The sequence below is a fragment of the Equus przewalskii genome, chromosome 26 (assembly GCF_037783145.1).
Source record: "Equus przewalskii isolate Varuska chromosome 26, EquPr2, whole genome shotgun sequence".
Classification (NCBI taxonomy): domain Eukaryota; kingdom Metazoa; phylum Chordata; class Mammalia; order Perissodactyla; family Equidae; genus Equus; species Equus przewalskii.
This window is the reverse complement of record NC_091856.1, coordinates 27,888,635-27,905,118: the sequence shown is the minus strand read 5'-3', so window position 1 is coordinate 27,905,118 and position 16,484 is coordinate 27,888,635. Positions and strand designations below refer to the sequence as shown.

At 41.0% G+C, this 16,484-nt stretch overlaps 1 protein-coding gene across 20 annotated transcripts in view; it reads left to right on the top strand.

Annotated features, from left to right (window-relative positions):
- DENND1A (DENN domain containing 1A) overlaps window positions 1–16,484 on the top strand; it is a 513,391-nt gene that overhangs the window by 7,201 nt on the left and 489,706 nt on the right. Inside the window, exon 1 of one of the 20 annotated variants that reach the window (XM_070596410.1) lies at window positions 1,217–1,245. The exons of the other annotated variants lie outside the window; for them this stretch is intronic. The gene's annotated coding sequence lies outside the window, so the exon portion shown is untranslated. Of the gene's footprint in view, window positions 1–1,216; window positions 1,246–16,484 lie in introns of those variants that run through there. 20 annotated transcript variants of the gene reach the window in all.

Sequence of the window (16,484 nt, the reverse complement as noted above, 5' to 3'; positions counted from 1 at the left end):
ATGATGCCATTGCAGGACTGGGTTGGGACTGTAATACGATCAGATTTGGGTTTTTAGGAAGATTGCTCTGGCAGCAGTGGTTTAGAACAGTGGTATCTCTGGCTTGTGCAAGATGATCCACTGGGGTGTGAAAAGAATGTTAGAACTTACATTTGTTTTTATATCAACCTTAACATTTCTGTTTTTGTGTTTTCTAATGTATGTATTAGTATAGTAAGACATTCTTATAACTTACAAATAAATATAACAGATATATGTTCAACCTTTTTACTGATTGAAAGGAATATGTGGAAAAAAATTGGAGACTATTGGTTTATGGAACAGTGTTATAGTTTATATTGCAAACGGTCAAGGCCCGAAGTGAGGTTTTGGTTGTCAAAAGAAAAAGTACAGATCTGAGGGAGATTTTTGGTAGACTTGACAAGACTTGGTGACAAATTACTTGCAAGAGGCGAGAGAAGAATCCAAGATGACTTGCCAAGGTTAGCAAAGTTATATTATAAATGAGTGTTTGGAAGGTGAGGACTGGTTATATAATGTGTTTGCTTTTCTGAGGAAAAGTGAAAAGTTATAATTGGGAGAAGGCATTTCCGTCTGCAGTGAGAAAGGAAGAAATCTTGAAGGGCTCCATAGTGAATGTCTGTGCTTCGTGGATGAGTAAGACTTAAAGTGGGCTGGGCCAAGTTGCCCACGGGAAGTCTGTCCACATTAGATTTAGAGAGAGAAGGAAAATAAACTTTTGAACTCACTTCAGCCACAGGAAAGGTTTCAGGGATGTTGTATTGATCTCGCCTTGGCTGTAGAATAAATAGGAGGAAGGAAACCAATCTGGAGGGAGATGCTGTTTGACTCAGAGCAGACAGTTCTTGTACTGCAGGGCATGAGAGGAGCTAGGGGCTGTGGCCCTTGGAGACACTTGGGTTTGAGTCCCCAGAACCACACACAATCCTCATCTGAGCTCTGAGTTTCTGATCCTTAGTTTTTTTATTTATAAAAGGAAGCTAATATATTTACCTATGGGGTTGTGGTGAGGATTAGAAGTGACGTTGTATCTAGCCTTCCGCAGAGAAATGACTGTCTAGTAAAAGGCTGCTGTCATTCATACTGCTTGGAGAGGGTGGAGCACACTTGTCTGAACAACCTGGAGTTAAAAAAAAAAGGTCAAAAGAAAGCAAATTCTCCTTTTTATAGGTTTTTTTTTCTTTTTTTTTTTTAGGACATAGAGAAAGTATTTTCTTCCTTTCTGTGAGTATGTTAGGATGATGTATTGTATATTTTACTGAATTTATTTGAAGGATTGTGATCCTGATACATGCAAAGCACTGTTACTCTTGCTCGTTTGGAGAAAAGAAGCTTTAAGTCTACTAAGAGAGATAAGATGAGTATGCAAATAATTAGAATGATAATATTTAAGAACATTTTATGCTTCCTCTCTCACAAATAATATTTGAAAATTTTATTCAGTTTTATAAAAGATTTACGCCATTTATATTTACCTCTGTTTAGCTGGTACCAGTGGTCACTTCTAGTTTTTTTTTTTTTTTTACAATTTTATTTATTTATTTTAGGAAGATCAGCGCTGAGCTGACATCTGCCACCAATCCTCCTCTTTTTGCTGAGGAAGACTGGCCCTGAGCTAACATCCGTGCCCATCTTCTTCTACTTTATATGTGGTACGCCTGCCACAGCATAGCTTGACAAGCAGTGCCATGTCCGCACCCGGGATCTGAACCAGCGAACTCTGGGCCGCTGAAGTGGAACGTGTGCACTTAACTGCTGCGCCACCGGGCTGGCCCCACTTCTAGTCTTTTTAACATAACTTCTCATTTCCTTTTCCTGTGTGCTTAAAATTATTATTTTTTAACTTTGTGTTTTGGACAATTTTAAACATCTATACAAGTAAAGAGAATAGTATAATGAGCCCCCAAATGCTCATCACACAGTTTCAACACTTATTAATTTATAGCTTAGTTTCATTTATAGATAACTGACCATAATTCCCTCCCCTCCCCCTTCCAGTCCTAGATTATTTTGAAGTAAATCCCGGATGTCATGTCTCATTCTTAATTATTGCCATATATCTCTCTAAAAGATAGACATTCTTTTTGAAAAATGGAATGATGACATCACACCTAAAAAAATTCTTTCAGGGGTGCTAGCCCTGTGGCCGGGTGGTTAAGTTTGTGTGCCCCGCTTTGGCAGCTCAGGGTTTCACCGGTTCCAATCCTAGGCACAGACCTAGCGCTACTCATCAAGCCATGCTGAGGCAGCGTCCCACATAGCAGAGCCAGAGGGACCTACAACTAGAATGTACAACTGTGTACTGGGAGGCTTTGGGGAGAAGAAGAAAGAAAAGAAAAGAACATTGGCAACAGATGTTGGCTCAGATGCCAATCTTTAAAAAAAAATTTCTTTCATATCGTTGAAATATCCAGTCAGTGTTCAAAGTTTTCAAGTTTGAATCAAGTAAGGTCATACATTGCAATTGTTTGATATGTATCTCATAAGTCTTTTTTTTTCCTCCTTGCAATTTATTTATTTATTTATTTATTTATTTTTTTATTAATGTTATGATAGATTACAACCTTGTGAGATTTCAGTTGTACATTTTTGTTAGTCATGTTGTGGGTACACCACTTCCCCCTCTGTACCCTCCCCCCACCCCCCCTTTTCCCTGGTAACCACCGATCAGATCTCCTTCTCAATATACTAATTTCCACCTATGAGTGGAGTCATATAGAGTTCGTCTTTCTCTGACTGACTTATTTCGCTTAACATAATGCCCTCGAGGTCCATCCACGTTGTTGTGAATGGGCCAATTTCGTCTTTTTTTATGGCTGAGTAGTATTCCATTGTGTATATATACCACATCTTCTTTATCCAATCATCAGTTTCTGGGCATGTAGGCTGGTTCCACGTCTTGGCTATTGTAAATAATGCTGCGATGAACATAGGGGTGCAACGGACTCTTGAGATATCTGATATCAGGTTCTTAGGATAGATACCCAGTAATGGGATGGCTGGGTCATAGGGTATTTCTATTTTTAACTTTTTGAGAAATCTCCATACTGTTTTCCATAGTGGCTGTACCAGTTTGCATTCCCACCAACAGTGTATGAGGGTTCCTCTTTCTCCACAACCTCTCCAACATTTGTCGTTCTTGGTTTTGGATGTTTTTGCCAATCTAACGGGTGTAAGGTGATATCTTAGTGTAGTTTTGATTTGCATTTCCCTGATGATTAGCGATGATGAACATCTTTTCATGTGTCTATTGGCCATATTCATATCTTCTTTTGAGAAATGTCTGTTCATGTCCTCTGCCCATTTTTTGATCGGGTTGTTTGTTTTTTTGTTGTTAAGCAGTGTGAGTTCTTTGTATATTATGGAGATTAACCCTTTGTCGGATAAGTGGCTTGTAAATATTTTTTCCCAATTAGTGAACTGTTTTTTTGTTTCAATCCTGTTTTCCCTTGCCTTGAAGAAGCTCTTTAGTCTGATGAAGTCCCATTTGTTTATTCTTTCTATTGTTTCCCTCAACTGAGGAGTTACAGTGTCCGAAAAGATTCTTTTGAAACTGATGTCAAAGAGTGTACTGCCTATATTCTCTTCCAAAAGACTTATTGTCTCAGGCCTAATCTTTAGGTCTTTGATCCATTTTGAGTTTATTTTGGTGTGTGGTGAAAAAGAATGGTCAATTTTCAATCTTTTGCATGTGGCTGTCCAGTTTTCCCAGCACCATTTGTTGAAGAGACTTTCTTTTCTCCATTGTAGGCCCTCTGCTCCTTTGTCGAAGATTAGCTGTCCATAGATGTGTGGTTTTATCTCTGGGCTTTCAATCCTGTTCCATTGATCTGTGGACCTGTTTTTGTACCAGTACCATGCTGTTTTGATCACTGGAGCTTTGTAGTATGTTTTGAAATCGGGGATTGTGATTCTGCCGGCTTTGTTTTTCTTGCTCAGGATTGCTTTAGCAATTCGCGGTCTTTTGTTCCCCCATATGAATTTTAGGATTGTTTGTTCAATTTCTGTGAAGAATGTTCTTGGGATTCTGATTGGGATAGCATTGAATCTGTATATTGCTTTAGGTAGTATGGACATTTTAACTATGTTTATTCTTCCAATCCATGTGCAAGGAATGTTTTTCCATCCCTTTATGTCATCGCCTATTTCTTTCAAGAAAGTCTTGTAGTTTTCATTGTATAGATCCTTCACTTCCTTGGTTAAGTTTATCCCAAGGTATTTTATTCTTTTCGTTGCGATTGTGAATGGGATAGAGTTCTTGAGTTCTTTTTCTGTTAGTTTATTGTTAGTGTATAGAAATGCTACTGATTTATGCACGTTAATTTTATACCCTGCTACTTTGCTGTAGTTGTTGATTATTTCTAATAGTTTTTCTGTGGATTCTTTGGGGTTTTCTATGTATAAGATCGTGTCGTCTGCAAACAACGAGAGTTTTACTTCTTCGTTACCTATTTGGATTCCTTTTATTTCTTTTTCCTGCCGAATTGCTCTGGCCAGCACCTCCAGTACTATGTTGAATAGGAGTGGTGAAAGTGGGCACCCTTGTCTTGTTCCTGTCCTCAGAGGGATGGCTTTCAGCTTTTGTCCATTGAGTATGATGTTGGCTGTGGGTCTATCATATATGGCCTTTATTATGTTGAGGTACTTTCCTTCTATACCCATTTTACTGAGGGTTTTTATCATAAATGGGTGTTGGATCTTGTCGAATGCTTTCTCTGCATCTATTGAGATGATCTCGTGGTTTTTGTTTTTCATTTTGTTGATGTAGTGTATCACGTTGATTGACTTGCGGATGTTGAACCATCCCTGTGTCCCTGGTATAAATCCCACTTGATCATGGTGTATAATCTTTTTGATGTATTGCTGTAATCGGTTTGCCAAAATTTTGTTGAGGATTTTTGCATCTATGTTCATCAGTGATATCGGCCTGTAGTTCTCCTTCTTTGTGTTGTCCTTGTCAGGTTTGGGGATCAGAGTGATGTTGGCTTCATAGAATGTGTTAGGGAGTTCTCCATCTTTCTCAATTTTCTGGAACAGTTTGAGGAGAATAGGTATTAAGCCTTCTTTGAATGTTTGGTAGAATTCTCCAGAGAAGCCGTCTGGTCCTGGACTCTTGTTTTTGGGGAGGTTTTTGATTACCGTTTCTATTTCCTTACTTGTGATTGGTCTATTCAGATTCTCCATTTCTTCCTGATTCAGTTTGGGGAGATTGTAGGAGTCTAGGAATTTGTCCATTTCTTCCAGGTTGTTCAATTTGTTGGCATATAGTTTTTCATAGTATTCTCTTATGATCTCTTGTATTTCATTGGTATCTGTTGTGATTTCTCCTCTGTCATTCCTGATTTTATTAATTTGCGATTTCTCTCTTCTTTTCTTGGTGAGTCTGGCTAGGGGTTTGTCAATTTTGTTAATTCTTTCGAAGAACCAACTCTTTGTTTCATTGATCCTTTCTATTGTCTTTTTTGTTTCAATATCGTTTATTTCTGCTCTTATTTTTATTATTTCCCTCCTTCTACTGACTCTGGGCTTTGTTTGTTCTTCTTTTTCTAGTTCTGTTAGGTGTCGTTTGAGGTTGCTTACGTGAGCTTTTTCTTGTTTAGTGAGGTGAGCCTGTATTGCGATGAATTTCCCTCTTAGGACTGCTTTTGCTGCATCCCAAATGATTTGGTATGTCGTGTTCTCATTTTCATTTGTCTCCAGATAATATTTGATTTCTTCTTTAATTTCTTCAATGATCCATTGTCTGTTGAGAAGCGTGTTGTTTAGTCTCCACATTTTTGCACCTTTCTCTGCTTTTTTCTTGTAGTTGATTTCTAGTTTAATAGCGTTATGATCAGAAAAGATGCTTGATATTATTTCAACTCTCTTGTATTTATTGATGTTTGCTTTGGTTCCCAAAATATGGTCAATCCTTGAGAATGTTCCATGTGCACTTGAGAAGAATGTGTAACCTGCTGTTTTTGGATGAAGTGTTCTATATATATCTATTAAGTCCTTCTGGTCTAATTTTTCATTTAATTCTATTATTTCCTTGTTGATTTTCTGTCTGGATGTTCTGTCCATTGGTGTTAATGGTGTGTTGAGGTCCCCTACTATTATTGTATTGTTGTTGATGTCTTCTTTTAGTTCTATTAAGAGTTGCTTTACAAATTTTGGTGCTCCTGTGTTGCGTGCGTATATATTTATAAGTGTTATGTCTTCTTGGTGGAGAGTCCCTTTTATCATTATATACTGTCCCTCTTTATCTTTCTTTATCTGTTTTGCTTTGAAATCTACCTTGTCTGATATTAGTATAGCGACACCTGCTTTCTTTTGTTCATTATTAGCTTGGAGTATTGTTCTCCATCCCTTCACTCTGAGTCTGTGTTTGTCTTTGGGGCTGAGGTGTGTTTCCTGGAGGCAGCATATTGTTGGATCTTGTTCTTTGATCCATCCTGCCACTCTGTGTCTTTTGATTGGGGAGTTCAATCCATTTACATTTAGAGTGATTATTGAGACGTGGGGGCCTACCACTACCATTTTGTGTCTTGTTTTCCTGTTTTCTTCAGTTTCCTTTGTTTCTCGTCCCATGGTTTAATCTGTTCTGATGTAGAGCTGCTACTCTCTGTTGTTGTCCTTCTACTTATCTCCTCTGCTCTTGGTTTTGTAGCCCCTTTCCTTTTTTGGATTTTTCAGGAATGAGGGTTTTCCTGAGGATTTCCTGAAGAGGAGGTTTTGTGGCAATGAACTCCCTTAATTTTTGTTTATCTGGGAAAGTTTTTATTTCTCCATCGTATTTGAAGGATATTTTCGCTGGGTAGAGAATTCTCGGCTGTAGATTTTTGTCCTTCAGATTTTTGAATATATCATTCCACTCTCTTCTAGCCTGTAAAGTTTCTGCTGAGAAATCTGCTGATAGCCTGATGGGGGTTCCTTTGTAGGTTAGTTTCTTTTGCCTGGCTGTCCTTAATATTTTCTCCTTGTCGTTGACTTTTGCTAGCTTCACTACTATATGCCGTGGAGTTGGTCTTCTTGCATTGATAAAGTTTGGAGATCTATTGGCTTCTGTCACCTGAAGATCCATCTCCCTCACCAGATTTGGGAAGTTCTCAGCCATTATTTCTTTGAATAGGTTTTCTGCCCCTTTCTCCTTCTCTTCTCCCTCTGGTATACCTATAATCCTTACGTTGCATCTCCTAATTGTGTCTGATAATTCTCGGAGAGTTTCTTCATTTCTTTTAAGTCTTGCTTCTCTCTCCTCCTCTGCCTGCAGCAATTCTATATTGCCATCTTCCAAATTGCTAATTCTTTCCTCCATATTATCGGCCCTACTGTTCAGAGCATCTAGATTTTTCTTAATCTCCTCTATTGTGTTCTTCATTTCCAATATTTCTGTTTGGTTCTTCTTTATCGTATCAAACTCTTTTGTGACATAGCTCCTGAACTCGTTGAGTTGTCAGTCAGAATTCTCTCTTAACTCATTGAGAATCTTAATGATGGCTGTTTTGAAGTCATCATCATTTAGGTTATATATCTCATTTTCTTTGGGATTGGTTTCTGTGTATTTGTTACTTTCTTTCTGTTCTGGAGATTTAATGTATTTTTTCATATTGCTTGATGTTGTTGATTTGTGCCTCTGCATGGAGATAGAGTTTAGTTGCTCCTTTCACTTGTTTCAGCTGCTGCGGTGGGGGGAGCAGCTGTTTATACTTCACCAACCAGGAACCCTGTCTGCAGTTGCTAACTGGGCCTGGGCCCCTCTTCGTAGCCACAGTGGCCCTTTGGATTCCCTCCTCTGCCGTGGGGGCCGTCACAGGGGGGCTTCAGGCTGCAGGTGCCTACTGTTGCAGCCCACCTAGATGTGCTCTCTCCTTGGGGTCTGCAACGGTGTTATGGGCTTTTCCAGCGGCCAGGGGTGGGATCACTTATATTTGTCGCTCCGTTGCAGTCGGCACCCACTGAATCTCACTTGTCCTCTATGGGTCGCAGGAGAGCTATTGGCATCTTCTACAGTCTGTGGTTAGTACACCTAGCTATGCTGCTTTTGCCCTGGGGTCTTCCAGCCTTGTGGCTGGCGGCTGGGTGCCTTCTACTGGTGCTGTGCAGAGGCTTTCCCTAAGGCTGCTGTGAGCCTGTAGGGTTTCCCCCTAGGCTACTAAGCTGGGTCTCTGGAACTCTCCGAGATCTCCGGCAATCCCTAGTCTCACGGGGCGGGCAACGGCAGCTGGGGGTCGCCCCGCCCTCTGGGATTCTCTCCGGGCCTCTCCTGGAGCCGTGAATGCTCGGCGTGGCCCCTCTGCTAACAGCAGAGAGTTTTGTCTGCTGCCCGGGCGGAGCTCCGGCGCTTCCCCTCCGGGTCGCAGAACCGGCCTTTGAAAGTTCCCCCAGCCCCGGTCCTCTCCGAGATCTCCGGCAATCCCTAGTCCCACGGGGCGGGCAACGGCAGCTGGGGGTCGCCCCGCCCTCTGGGCTTCTCTCTGGGCCTCTCCCGGGATCCCTGAATGCTGGGCGTGGCCCCTCTGCTAATGGCAGACAGAGAGTTTTGTCTGCTGCCTGGTGGAACTCTGGTGCTTCCCCTCCGGGTTGCAGGACCGGCCTTTGAAAGTTCCCCCCACCCCGGTCCTCTCCGAGATCTCTGGCAATCTCTAGCCCCACGGGGCGGGTAACGGCAGCTGGGGGTCGCCCCGCCCTCTGGGATTCTCTCCGGGCCTCTCCTGGAGCCGTGAATGCTCGGCGTGGCCCCTCTGCTAATGGCAGACAGAGAGTTTTGTCTGCTGCCCGGGCAGAGCTCCGGCGCTTCCCCTCCGGGTCGCAGAACCGGCCTTTGAAAGTTCCCCCAGCACCGGTCCTCTCCGAGATCTCCGGCAATCCCTAGTCACACGGGGTGGGCAACGGCAGCTGGGAGACCTCCGTACCCTCCGTGACTCTCTCTGGGACCCTCCGGGCGCCCCGAGCACCAGGCTGGGTCTCCCCGCCAATGGCGGGGAGAGCCTCTCCCCGCGGGCTCAGGTGTGCAACTCCAAAGTTTCCCTCTGCGTTTAGGAGTAATTGCGGGGGGTTTAGGTAGGGTTCTGGTTACCTGTTTCCACCGTCGCTCCTCTGTTGTGTTCTCGCTCCTGCCCTAGATGTGTGTGGATCCTCTGGGGGCGTCCGTTGGAAGAAAGCCGCTTGCGGGTACTAGGCTGCCCGTCGGGGTCGGAGAGTTTTCACCTATTTCCACATCCTCCCGGAGGAAAGTCCGTCCGCCTTCCGATGTATAGTTGCATGGGTGTCTCAGACGTCCTGAGATGCTGTCTGGATATCCTTTGTCAAGCGATAAGTGTCCAAATAATTGTAGACTCGAAGGGCGAGAGACAAAGAGGACTACTCACGGCACCATCTTGGATCTTGTCCTTGCAATTTATTTATTGATGAAATGGGTTACTTGTCCTATGTAATTTCCATTGCATCCAGTTTAATATGTTCCATACCCTTCATTTCCTACAAATTGGTAGTTAGATTTAGTGACTTGATCAGATTCAAGTTCATTTTCTTGGGTGGAATATTTAAAAGGTGGTGATAGGGGCTGGCCTGATGGCATAGTGGTTAAGTTTATGCACTCTGCTTTGGTGACCTGGGATTCACAGGTTTGGATCCCAGGCATGGCCCTAGCACCACTCCTCAAGCCACGCTGTGGCGGCATCCCACATACAAAAGAGGAAGATTGGCACAGATGTTAGCTCAGCGACAGACTTCCTCAGAAAAAAAAGAAAAAAAAATACTTGAAAAATGTGGTGATAGGTGCTTCCATCAGCAGCCACATTATGTCTGGTTATTTCTCTTTTGATCCATTAATTTATTAGAGGCTGTAAAATGGTTATATTTTGTTTCTATTCTTTCTTTTTCATAATAGCTAGAATACCTCTATAAAGAAAACTTCCCCATATCGACTATTTGCTTACCCTGCAGTATAGTTCATATAGGAAAGGCAGGATAAATATTTGATTTTCTTTGTTTTTCAAACTGAGTTTGTTTCCTAGCATTTTCCAAGGTGACTGATTTATTTTTCAAGTGTCACCTTAAACCCATACATTTAAACCTGTTTGTTACATTTCAGTCCGCTCTGGTTATCCTCATTGATGTTTAATTTGTCCTGTCTTTGTCTTGTGGAGCTTCTTCAAGTTAACTTCTAGAGTCCTTTTGACAGGATCCCAGTACTTTTTAATAGCTCCCTTGCCTTTTGACGTGACAAGGTCTTCCAGGCCCATCTCGTATGTTGCCTGCTCCACGCCTGTATTCCACTGTTGCTTCCTTTTGGTGGGAAATGGTATTAGAGATTACACTCTGGGTTTTAGGACTTTTTTTGTTTTTTGCTACTAGGTCAGTCATTATTCTAGGCTTCTCTAGGGGTCAGAATTAGGATGTGTGTGTAATTTTTAAAGGTAAACTACATCACGTGTTCATATTGATAATTCCAGTTCAAGACTAGCATTTTTGTTTAACCTCATCACTCTTACATCTGAATCTCCTATCGCTCATACAAAAAGTTCTCATTTCCAGTGACACCACATAAGCGCTCTTTTGCTTTATCCCACAGTACTCACACAACTCAGCAGCAATACCAGCATTACCACCAACAATATGATTATTGAAAACAGATGTCTTTTTGTTTGTTTGTTTAATTTGGCAATTCTTTTTGTCCTTATAGTCCTCTAGGAATGTATTGTTGAGTTACTGTTTTAAAACCACTAGAAATAGTTTCTTTCTCTGTGATTGTGTCACCAACTCAATACAGAGTTGTTTTTTTTTTCTTTCATTCTTTTGGGATTGCTTTTAAAAAATAATTTAATTTTATGTGGTTTCAAAGCCAGATCTACAAAAGATGTATATTTGGAAAAGTCTAGCTTATGTTTCTTCCTCACTACTCTGTTCCTTCCCTTCTCCTTAGATAGCTAGTTTTAAAAAATTTTTTCATTTGTCATTTTATTAAAAAAAAATGATACATATGAATTTTCCCACCTCTCATCAGCTCCTTAGGCAGTTGGTAGCATTCTACATGCACTTTTCTCTCCTTTGCTTTTCTCATTTTCTACCCTGTAAAGAGCTCACTTCTAGCACTATGTAGAGATCCTCCTCATTTCTCTGTAGGGACAGCGTGGTACTCCATTGGCTGGATGGACCGTGAGTTATTTAACCCGCCTGGTACTGACGGACACTGCTTCCAGTGTTACTATTACAAATGGTGCTGTAATCGTCTTGTGTATGTGCTTTTTTGTGTTTTTACCATTGTATCATTTGGATAGATTCTTACAAGTGGGATTGAATAAAAGAGTAAATTTATGTGTAATTTTGCTACATAGTGTCAGATTTCCCTCCATAGGGGTTGTGTCAGTTCACAGTCTTGCATATGAGAGTACCTGTTGCCTTACGGTTTCACCAACAGAATGCATTTGTCAAGCTTTAAAAATTATTTTAATTGAAGTTGCAGATGCACACGGTAACAGATCAAATAGTTCGTAAGAGATCATGACGAAGAGCAATAATTCTCTACCCTACCTCTCTGCCCCCTTCAGAAACAACCTCTATTAACTGATTTTATTTTTTGTTCTTCTGGAGGTTAACCCATAACCTCTAGATACATCTCTATCTCTTAATTTAATTAACTTTAGACAGTATTTGTTGACTCCCTGAAATGAAAGATGATGAGTGCCTTTATAGTACTTATCTCTTTTCCTCTTTCAATGTTTTAAATATTTGTTATTTCTAATTCTTATAATGGCTATATTTCTTTTTTTTAATTTCTAAGAGAATTTTTTTTTATTGAGTTATTGATAGGTTACAATCTTGTGAAATTTCAGTTGTACATTAATGTTTGTCAGTCATGTTGTAGGTGCACCACTTCACCCTTTGTGCCCACCCCCCACCCCACCTTTCCCCTGGTATCCACTAAACTGTTCTTGGTCCATAGTTTTAAATTCCTCATATGAGTGGAGTCATACACAGATTATCTTTCTCTTACTGGCTTATTTCACTTAACATAATTCTCTCAAGGTCCATCCATGTTATTGCAAATGGAATGATTTTGTTCTGTTTTGCAGCTGAGTAGTATTCCATTGTATATATGTACCACATCTTCTTTATCCATTCGTCTGTTGATGGGCACTTAGGTTGCTTCCACGTCTTGGCTATTGTAAACAGTGCTGCAATAAACATTGGGGTGCACAGGACTTTTGGGATTGCTGACTTCAGGCTCTTTGGATAAATACCCAGTAGTGGGATGGCTGGATCGTATGGTAGTTCTATTTTTAGTTTTTTGAGGAATCTCCATACTGTTTTCCATAGTGGCTGCACCAGTTTGCATTCCCACCAGCAGTGTATGAGGGTTCCTTTTTCTCCGCAACCTCTCCAACATTTGTTGCTATTAGTTTTAGATATTTTTGTCATTCTTACGGGTGTAAGGTGATATCTTAGTGTAGTTTTGCTTTGCATTTCCCTGATGATCAGCGATGATGAGCATCTTTTCATGTGCCTATTGGCCATCAGTATATCTTCTTTGGAGAAATGTCTGTTCATGTCTCCAGCCCATTTTTTGATTGGGTTGTTTGATGTTTTGTGATTGAGTTGCGAGAAGGACTCTCAGCTTTTACTGCTTTTGGCTGGGTGACTATGGGCAAATCACCTCCCCTCTCTGAAATATGTATCATGGTACGAACCTTTCAGGGGTGTTGTAAAGACGGAAGGTAATGTGAGTAGAGCAGTGGTCAGTGGTCACCAACTGTACCCACAATAATTATTCATTTCTCAAATGTTTATTATTGCTGGGTCCTCAGTGTTTATGGATATTATAATTTTATCCTCCTCATCATCTCATGAATCAAGTACTAACAGTATCTCCACTTTCCAGATGAGGAAACCAAGTTAAGGCTAAGTATTTGTTCTAGCAAGGCAAGGATTCAACCCCAGGCAGGCTGTGCCCAACCACCACACGATCCTGCCTCTATTGTCCCTAAAGAGATTCGACTTTCACTACTGGAAGCAGAGCTCACGGCAGGTTGGGTCACTATGTTTAGGAGATAAAGTCTCCTTTGGGAACCTCAGTAAGCTACCTACTAATTAAAAACAACTCAGTCATTGAACCGGGTCAGAGGATCTCCTCCCCAATGTCATGGCCACCCTGACCGACCAGCAAAAACTCTGCCCAGGCCAAGAGGGCAGAGAACTGGGGCCTTAATCTCCACTCAGATGCTAAGGCAAGCCCGTCACTGTCACTCATTTTGTGTGCCTTTACTTGCGAAGTGGGAGATATACTAGGATTGAAACTTTAGAATTCAGTTAACTACGTTTTCTAAACGCTTATGTGAAGTATTGGCTTAGGACAAGGAGTAGTTGAAATAAGTAGGAAAAAATAATATATTATATATATTATTAATATATATAAATGCACATGGGAAAAGGGTATAAAATAAAGGAGAACTAGCAGAGAGTCCAAGAGTCCGACGGGGCAGAGTCCTGCAAACCCCTCAGTGAGTGCAAACTCACTGCCCAATGAGTAGAGGCACATGGGGACCGTCTTCAACATGGAATTGAAGAATGGGGTCTCTGGAGTTTCGGCCTGAGTCTTGCCTAAAAGTCTGGGCCAATCAGGTGGAAATGGGAGCAGCCCCAGGGCAGGGAGTTTCCTCATGCTTAAGTTTATGTTTAAACATTTTGGCAAGAATACCACATGGGTAATGTGTCTAATGCCATGCATTTTTATTCTCCTTGGAAGTCACCCTTTTTTCAAAGACTTATCTTGTTGTCTTTTTATCCTCTTCTCTCTCCCTTACAGCTTTCTGTTCCTGATTTTTAGAAGTCAGCTTGTTTCTGTTCTATTTAAGGATGCCAGTTTCCTGAAACATATTTCTTAATTTTTTTCAGAGGTATATTCTTCTTCCTAGAGATGATGTTCCCTTTCTCCCATCTGCAATATTTTTAACAGGTCTTTTATTTTCCATATGCCCTTGAGCAAGGTGAGCTTTATCTAGATTTGCTATTTGCCACAGGTGGGATGAATGGGGTACCATGGGCACTATTCTTTGTGCTCATGGGTAATGGTCAGATCCCCTTCTCAGATCTGTAGTTGAAGAACTGGTTCATGTTCATTGTTCCCAGCTGAATTTCTAGTGATTAGCAGGTGTTTGCATTACTGAGGTAGAATTTTATTCGCTGATTGCCTGATACTCTCATATTTTGAATTAATAACATACAAAAGAAACTAAAGTTCCCAGAGTGTACTCTATTAGAGTTGTTCTTGTCTCCGTTCTCACTGTACTTTTTGTGTAATTATTATAGCCAATATAGCTAATTTTAAAAGTAACTGAAGAGATTAGGTAGCTCCCCCTACTTATTAAAATGTATGTGTGTGTGTGTATATATGATACATGAGTACAACCAGGATTGAAGGGCAAAATGGCTGAAGTGGAAAGACAGATTAACCTGTTAGAATAGAAGTAGTAAGGGCTGATATTTGGATATTTTCTTTTGTTCTGCATGACATCACCTTTAAGAGTTTAGGTATTAGTGAGAGTCATCAAAAAGTAGTGTCTGAAGATTAGAAGGTCTTCACAACCAGATGGATGATGATTCCGAGGTTTGTAGCCTGAGTGAGAAAAACAAGGTGGAGCTAGTATTAAAAATAGGGAAATTGAGGACATTTTCTGGGAAAATACATCATTGGTTTGATTTGGGTTGTATTGAGTGTAAGGTTACTATCCATGGGGAGCTCTCCAGCAGCAGTGGAAATTTGGACCTGAAGGTCATGAGAGAGATGGGAGCTAAAGTTTGGGAGTCAGTTACAGACTAGTGGGTAGTGAGAACTAAAGAAATTTCGTGAAGCTTTAGTAGGCGGATAGAGGGTAGGAGGGAAGGAAAGGTCATTAAGATGTTGGGGACATCTGACATCCTAAATCCAAGCGTGAAGTCTGTTGATTTATGCTCTTGTCTCTTTCTCTGCTGCCGTCCTCTTGGTACAGGCCTCCATTCTCTTTTACCTTAACGACTGTAATCCTTCCTGACTGTGTTTTTTCTACCATCTGCAGTCCAGTCTCTATACAACATTTAGAGTGAGCTTTCTGAAGGGCAGATCTCATCAAGTCAACTCACTGCCTAAAATCCTTCACTTGCTTCCTATGCTTCTAGATTAAAATCCACACACCTAATATGGCTTACAAGGCCCTTTGAGATCTTGCCTCTGCCTGTTAATATCAAAATAATGACTGATGTTTATTGAATTCTTTATTTATTTTTTAAGATTGGCCCTGAGCTAACATCTATTGCCAACCTTTTTATTTTTCTCTTCTTCCCCAAAGCCCCCCAGTACATAATTGTATATTCCAGTTGCAGGTCCTTCTAGTTCTCCTATGTGGGATCCTGCCTCAGCATGGCCTGATGAGCAGTGCTAGGTCCATGCCCAGGATCTGAACCAGTGAAACCCTGGGCCACCAAAGCGGAGTGCGCAAACTTAACCACTTGGCCATGGGGCCAGCCCCTGAATGCTTTTGAACATTAGTACTTATTCTAAGTACTTTACATCTGTTGTCTCATTAAATATTCGCACTTCATCTTTCAATTTATTCTCATTAACAACCCAATGGAGAGGGTACTGCTATGACCCTCATTTTGCAGATGAGAAAGACAGAGATGTTACCAGTTGCCCAAGGTCACAGAGCCAGTAAGTGGGGGGCTAACAACTTTACATGCAGTATATTATTTAATCCTTGCTATAATCCTATGAGGTAAGTATTGTTATTACCCCTTTTTACAAATGAAGTGACTAAAGTCAGAGATGTTATTTACCCAGGGCACACAGGTTATAGGCGTGGAGCCGAGAATGGAGCACAGATTTATGTGACTCTGAGTGTTCCCTCTCCTCCATTCTGACTCTGACTCTCACCACAGCCTCATCCATAGCACTCCCACCTCCAAGCACAGATGCACATACCCTTGGTTACCTTCTAATTATTCTTCAGGTTTTGGCTCAAATAGAGCTCTGGAGAAACCTCTCAGCATCCTCTTTACCCTTCCTGCTCCAACTGGAGGAAGTTTGTCTATCGGCCCTGGCTGTTGTTATTCTTGATGGTCTTTCTCACGGTCTGTGAACTTCATGAAGTCAGATACTGTGAGAGTCTTGCTCACAGTTAAATCTTGAGTGACTTGCACAGTATGTGGCACATAGTAGCACTCAGTTAATATGTATTGAACAAGTGAATGTTTGACTCAGTGGAGAAGTTTGGTGTTGACTGTGTTTCATTCTTAGAGTATAATCAGTAGTCTTTTCATATATTTAACTTCCAACTATTTATGTTTGCGATGGTTCCAAATAACTGATAATCCCCAAATCATGTGGTTTTGGCAAATCCCCTTTAGGATTATAAATATTTATATTTGTGTTATTTTTCTTAGGCTACTGTTGTTATGCGTTATCCCTGGAGTAAATACTGATAATCAGTGGAGAAAGACAATCCAGA